The sequence below is a fragment of the Hemibagrus wyckioides genome, linkage group LG28, assembly GCF_019097595.1.
Source record: "Hemibagrus wyckioides isolate EC202008001 linkage group LG28, SWU_Hwy_1.0, whole genome shotgun sequence".
Taxonomy (NCBI): Eukaryota; Metazoa; Chordata; class Actinopteri; order Siluriformes; family Bagridae; genus Hemibagrus; species Hemibagrus wyckioides.
The window spans coordinates 5,973,121-5,980,240 of NC_080737.1; positions in this window are offsets into that span (position 1 = coordinate 5,973,121).

Sequence of the window (7,120 nt, forward strand, 5' to 3'; positions counted from 1 at the left end):
TCTATGCATACCCAGGGTGGGCTAGAAGCACAACCTCTATGGCCAACCCAATAGAGTAATTTATTGATGTATTGATATACATGCCCAAAAGTAAAACCGGAAGTTAGGGAGTGCTAAACCCCCTTCAGATTTGGGAAGCTGCAAAACTGACCTTCTAATACGAGCCGGCTTATTACTCCAAAGAAACCTATTCAATAGTTGATCCAAATTAACGAAAAAGGATTTATTAATACAAACTGGGATATGTTAAAAAAGGTACAAGAATTTTGGCAAAATAACCATTTTAATGAGATTTGTACGGCCAATTAAAGATAAGGAAAAGGTCCTCCACCTTGCCATATTTGTCCAAAAGTGGTATAAAATTTTTAAAAAACAAATCTTTAAGTGAATTAGTAACAAATATGCCCAGATATTTGAACCCGTCTGAAGCTAACTGAAAGGGGAAAGAAGAAAGAGGAAGAGATTCAGCCATTTGATTAATACAAAATAACTCTCTTTTTTGAAGATTTAATTTATATCCTGACAGCCAGCCAAACTGGTCCAAAACAGACAATATTGGAGGGAGAGAAGCCACTGGGTCCGAGATGTACAACAACAAATCATCTGCGTAAAGGGAAAGTTTATGAACCTGACCATGGCGGATGATGCCTTTAAATGCATCATGGCTGCGAAGCCAAATAGCCAAAGGTTCAATGGCTATATTAAATAACAAGGGAGAAAATGGACACCCTTGACGAGTTCCTCGCTGGAGCAAGAAGGGTGAAGAACGAACACCATTGGTGTGCACTGATGCAGTTGGGAAAGCATACAAAAGATGAATACAGGAAATGAATTTAGGATCAAAGCCAACACGAAGAACAGGTAATCCCACTCCACCCTATCGAACGCTTTCTCCGCATCCAATGAAACCATAACCTCTGGAATAGAGGATGAGGAGGAGAAAATAATGTTGAGAAGTCTTCTAGTGTTAAAGAAGGAATGTCTCCCCACTGTAAAGCCTGTCTGGTCCAAATAAATTATGGATGGCCTAATATCCTGGAGGCGAAGAGAGAGAACTTTAGCTAAAATCTTACAATCTACATTTAACAAGGAAATTGGATGGTAGCTGCCACAATAAGTGGGGTCCCTATCTTTCTTCAAGAGCAAAGATATGGAGGCCATGTACAGAATTGGTGGCAATCTACCTTTTTGAAAAGAATCATTATACATCCTTACCAGAATTGGAACGAGTAAATCCAAATATGCCTTATAAAATTAAACTGTAAACCCATCAGGGCCTGGGGATTTCCCATTCTGCATCAGTCCAATGGCCTCTTGAACCTCCTGAGAAGAAATGGGGCTGCCTAATTTCATAGCTGTGTCTTTGTCAATTCTGGGATAATTTAATGAGTTTAAGGGGCTATGGATCATCGCTGAGCTTGAAGGTATAGAGGTTAATATAGAAATCTAGAAAAGCCTTGTTGATGACAGCCAGGTTTGCTGTAAGATTGCCACTAGAAGAAATAATTCTTGGAATTAATCTAGAGGCACTAGCTGCACGAGCCTGTTGAGCCAAGAGTCTACCCGCCTTATCGCCATGTTCAAAAAAACGCTGCTTGGTTTGTCGTAGTTGTCTCTCTACAACATGAGTCATCAAGCAGTCATATTCCGATTGTAATACAAGTCGCTTTTTGCAAAGGGTGGGGGAGGGGGAGACCACATATGCTTCATCAAGTTCCAAGATCTTATCTAAAATGTCCTGCCTTTTAACCCTTTCAGTTTTACGCAAGTGTGAAGTGAAATAATCTGACCTCGAACAAAAGCTTTAAGAGCTTCCCATAAAAAAACACTACTAACCTGAGGTGTATCATTGAAGTCAATGTAGTTACTAATTTGATTGGCAACAAAATTCTTAAACTCGTGATTCACTAATACATAAGGACCCAATTTCCACAGAGGTGGGTAAGCAACACTAAGTGGGAAATTAATATCAAGTGACGTGGGAGCATGATCTGAAATAACAATTGGGTGGTACTCACTGGCGGTAACCAGATGTAGCAGTTTATTATCAATCAGAAAAAAGTCAATCAGTGAAAAGCTTTGATGTGGGGGAGAATAAAAGGAAAAAGCTTTGCTGTGGGGGTTTTTAAACCTCCAGGGGTCTGAAATTCCTAAATGGGATGAATAACTAAGCACTACTTTAGCAGAACTCGATATATTAATTTGTATAGATGACGACCTATCAAGGCTTGTGTCTTGCACCAGGTTAAAGTCGCCACCTATCATAATGTGATGACTGTCTCTGTTTGGGATTTTAGCAAAGAGGTTAATAAAGAATTGCTCATCATCCCAATTCCGGGCATAGATCGAAACTAGAACCACTGGAAGGTTCTGACACAATGACATAACGACCATCAATGTCCTCAATAGTTTGTGCTGGCTCAAACGGTATAGTCTTACTAATAATTATAGCAGCCCCTCTAGCCCTAGTAGAAAATGTGGAATGAAACACATGACTCATCCAACCTTTTTTAAGTCGTTACTTCTGATGTTCTAAGATGTGTTTCCTGTAAAAATACAATACCCCCTTTCAAATGCTGCAACTGTGTCATTACCTTCCCGACCTTAATGGCCATGTTCATTCCCTTGGTATTCCATGATATCAGGCATACACCTTTACCCATACTTGCAGTGTCAGCAATCATCTAGAATGAATTGTCTGATTGAGGAGACTGGAGACTGTATTGCTTTCTGCAATGGGAGAAAAGAGGAAAGAAGACTGAGTAAGAGAGACAGAAGAGAGAAGAGAGGGGGAAAAAATAACCACACATAACTCACACACACATAACAGCACAACCCTAGGTGTGGCCACAAAAACACCCCTCCAAAATACTAGTATTCTCTGAGCAACACAGCTCAATGATTCTATTACTTCCAACATCTTATTCCCGCCACTTACATAAGGGCCAACCCACCAGAAGCTGTGGATGACTGCAGAATTGCGTGCTCTCCTGAAGTCGAGAGACTCCGCCTTCAGAGCAGGGGACAGGGTGGCCTTAAAAACAGCAAGGGCCAAACTGTCCCGAGCCATTAGAGAGGCGAAGCGCGCACACGCCCAGAGAATCCATGCCACTTCCAGAACAGCAGTGACTCCCGGTGCATATGGCAGGGCATCCAGGCGATCACCAACTACAGGACAACTTCACCTGCCTGTGACAGTGACGCCTCTCTTCCAGATGCGCTGAATGACTTCTACGCTTGACTTGAGGCACAGAACAACACAACAGCGAGGAAGACAATGCCTCCTCCTAACGACCAGGTGCTCTGTCTCACCACGGCTGACGTGAAGAGAACTCTATGCAGAGTTAACCCACGGAAGTCTGCTGGACCAGACAACATTCCTAGCAGAGTGCTCAGGGAATGTGCAGAGCAGCTGGCAGATGTCTTCACTGACATCTTCAACATCTCACTGAGCAGCTCCATCATCCCAACGTGCCTCAAGACAACAACCATCGTCCCTATGCCAAAGAAGTCTATGGTTTCCTGCCTTAATGACTATCGTCCCGTCGCACTCACACCAATCGTGATGAAATGCTTCGAGAGGCTTGTCATGAGGCACATCAAAACACAGCTACCACCCTCACTGGACCCCTTGCAGTTTGCGTATCGTCCTAACCGCTCCACGGACGATGCCATCACCACAACCCTCCATCTTGCCCTCACACACCTGGACTGTAAAGACACATATGTACGAATGCTGTTCATAGACTTCAGTTCAGCATTCAACACAATCATCCCTCAGCAGCTGATTGAGAGGCTGAGCCTGCTGGGCCTGAACACCTCTCTCTGCAACTGGATCCTGGATTTCCTGACTGGGAGACCTCAGTCAGTCCGGATCGGGAACAGCATCTCCAGCACCACCACAGTGAACACTGGAGCTCCTCAGGGCTGTGTGCTCAGCCCATGCTGTTCACTCTGCTGACTTACGACTGTGCAGCAATGCACAGCTCCAACCACATCAAGTTCGCGATGATACGACCTTGGTGGGTCTCATCAGCAAGAACGATGAGTCAGCTTACAGAGAGGAGGTGCTAACAAGCTGTCTCTGAATGTCGACAAGACTAAAGAGATGGGTATTGACTTCAGGAGAGCACAGAGTGACCATTCTCCGCTGTTCATCAATGGTTCCTCTGTGGAGATCGTCAAGAGCACCAAATTCCTTGGTGTTCATCTGGCAGAGAACTTCACCTGGTCACTCAACACCAGCCCCATCACCAAGAAAGCCCAGCAGTGCCTCTACTTCCTGAGGAGGCTGAAGAAAGCCCATCTCCCTCCCACCATCCTGACCGTGTTCTACAGAGGGACCATCAAGAGTGTCCTGAGCAGCTGCATCACTGCCTGGTTTGGGAATTGCACTGCCTCGGATCGCAAGACCCTTCAGCGGATAGTGAGGGCAGCTGAGAAGATCATCGGAGTCTCTCTCCCCTCTATCAAGGACATTTACACTACACGCTGCGTCTGCAAAGCTAACAGCATTATGGATGACCCCACAAACCCCTCACACACACTCTTCACCCTCCTGCCATCTGGGAAGAGGTACCGGGGCATTTGGGCCCTCACAACCAGACTGTTGAACAGTTTCTTTCTGCAAGCCATCAGGCTCCTCAACAACCGGGACTGAACTGTACAAACTCTCTCTCTCTCACACACACACACACACTCAGGACTGAACTGTACATAACTCTCTGTCTCTCACACTCACATACACACACCCACACTCTCTCTCTCTCTCTCTTTCTCTCTCTCTCTCTCTCTCTCTTTCTCACCTGTGTGGCCACACACACACACACACACACACACACACATAACTTATATTGTTCAATACTCATTGCACTACCTCAACCCCTGTGTTTTTCATCTGCTGCTATATTTATATTTATGTTTATTTCTATTTTGCACTACCTCAACTGCTGCTATATTGTATTTTTGCACAATACATGTTGTAAGGCCCCAAAGAAACTAGAGTCGCAATTCCAACATGGCGGCTCTAGGAGCCTGTGGCAGGGACTTAGAACCATCACGGACTATAAAACACCTTCCTCCAGAATGGGGAATGTGGATGCTTCTCTGGCAGATGAGCTAAACACTTTTTATGCTCGCTTTGAGGCTGCAGCCAATCACGCTAGCAGTGCTAGCGGCACAAACAGCATGCACGCTGAGAGAGCCGGTGAGCTTAACGCGTTCACCATCTCGGAGCATGACGTGAGGAGGACATTCAGGACAGTGAACATGAGGAAGGCAGCAGGACCAGATGGCATCACAGGTCGGGTTCTGAACGCGTGCGCTGACCAGCTAGCACCGGTCTTCACCGAGATCTTCAACCTTTCCCTGAAACAGTCTACAGTCCCCTCATGCTTCAAACAGTCCACCATTGTTCCTGTCCCGAAGAAACCCCAGCCCACCTGCCTCAATGACTACCACCCTGTAGCCCTGACTTCAGTAGTGATGAAGTGTTTTGAAAGACTGGTCAGAGACTTCATCACTGCATCACTACCAGACACACTGGATCTGCTACAGTTTGCTTACAGGCAAAACCGCTCCACTGAGGACGCCATTTCACACCTTCTTCACACAACAACAAGCCACCTGGACTGCAGAAAAGGGAATTATGTAAAAATGCTGTTTGTGGACTACAGTTCAGCATTCAACACCATAATTCCTTCCACGCTCACCTCTAAATTGGAGGTCCTAGGTCTCAGCACACCCCTGTGCCAGTGGATTTCCAACTTCCTGACGGACAGACCACAGGCCGTACGGATGGGCAAACACACCTCATCCTCCATCACCCTCAGCACTGGAGCTCCTCAAGGTTGTGTTCTGAGCCCCCTGCTGTACTCACTGTACACTTATGACTGTGTGGCCACTTCCAACTCCACCACCATCATTAAGTTTGCTGATGACACTGTTGTGTTGGGCCTGATCTCAAACAACGACGAGACGGCCTACCTATGGGAGATTAAAAACCTGGAGAGCTGGTGCCAGGTGAACAACCTACTCCTGAACAGCAAGACTAAGGAGTTAATAGTGGACTTCAGTATAAAGCAGGAGCGGTTATACCAACCGACCACGATCAGCGGAAGACTATTTACACCTAAAGACTTTTAGACCTGCACCATTGAGAGCGTCCTGATGGGTAGCATCACTTCCTGGTTCGGGAACAGCACCATGCAGGACAGACGAGCCCTCCAGAGAGTGGTGCATTCAGCTGAACGTACCATCCACACCGAGCTCCCTGACCTGCAGGACATCTACATCAAGCGGTGCTGGATCAGAGCCAGGAAGATTGTGAAGGACCTCAGCCATCCCAACAATGGACTCTTTTCTCTGTTGCGTTCAGGGAAGCGCTTCCATTCCATGAAGGCAAACACAGAGAGAATGAGGAGGAGCTTCTTCCCGCAGGCCATTTGGAGTCTGAACCAGGAAACACCTAGAACCTGATACAGACACAGAAACTCTCTCTGCTTTTTTCATCACTTTTCATCACTTTGCACAACCTCGCACATTTGCACAAACTGACACTTTGACACTGGACTGGCACAAGTCACTTTATACAATTATTCCAGCACATGGACACTTTAATGATAAACACAGGATCACCTCAATATATGCCATATACACATACATCCCATCATGTTCATGTCTGCATTTATGTGTATATATGTGTGTATACCACTTTGTTAGTGTGTATATATATATATATATATATATATATATATATATATATATATATATATATATTGTGATGGCTCTGCACACAGTGCCGCTATATCTATCTATTCTAAATATATCTACCGCTATTTATCTATATTATATTTTATTTTACTTTATTTTCTATTTTTATACTTTTAAGATACTCTAGTTTTATTTTTATCTTTATTTTTTATGGATCTCTTTCTCAATACTTTTTATAAATGTTTACATGCCGGACAGTTGTGAAAAACATTTCACTGCATGTCGTACTGTGTATGTATATGTATGTAACAAATAAAATTTGAATTTGAATTTGAAATTTGAATTTGAACTCTGAGGTCTGCCTCTTGTTGAAAGCAAGAGATGCTGCTTTTAAATCCGGCAATGCAGA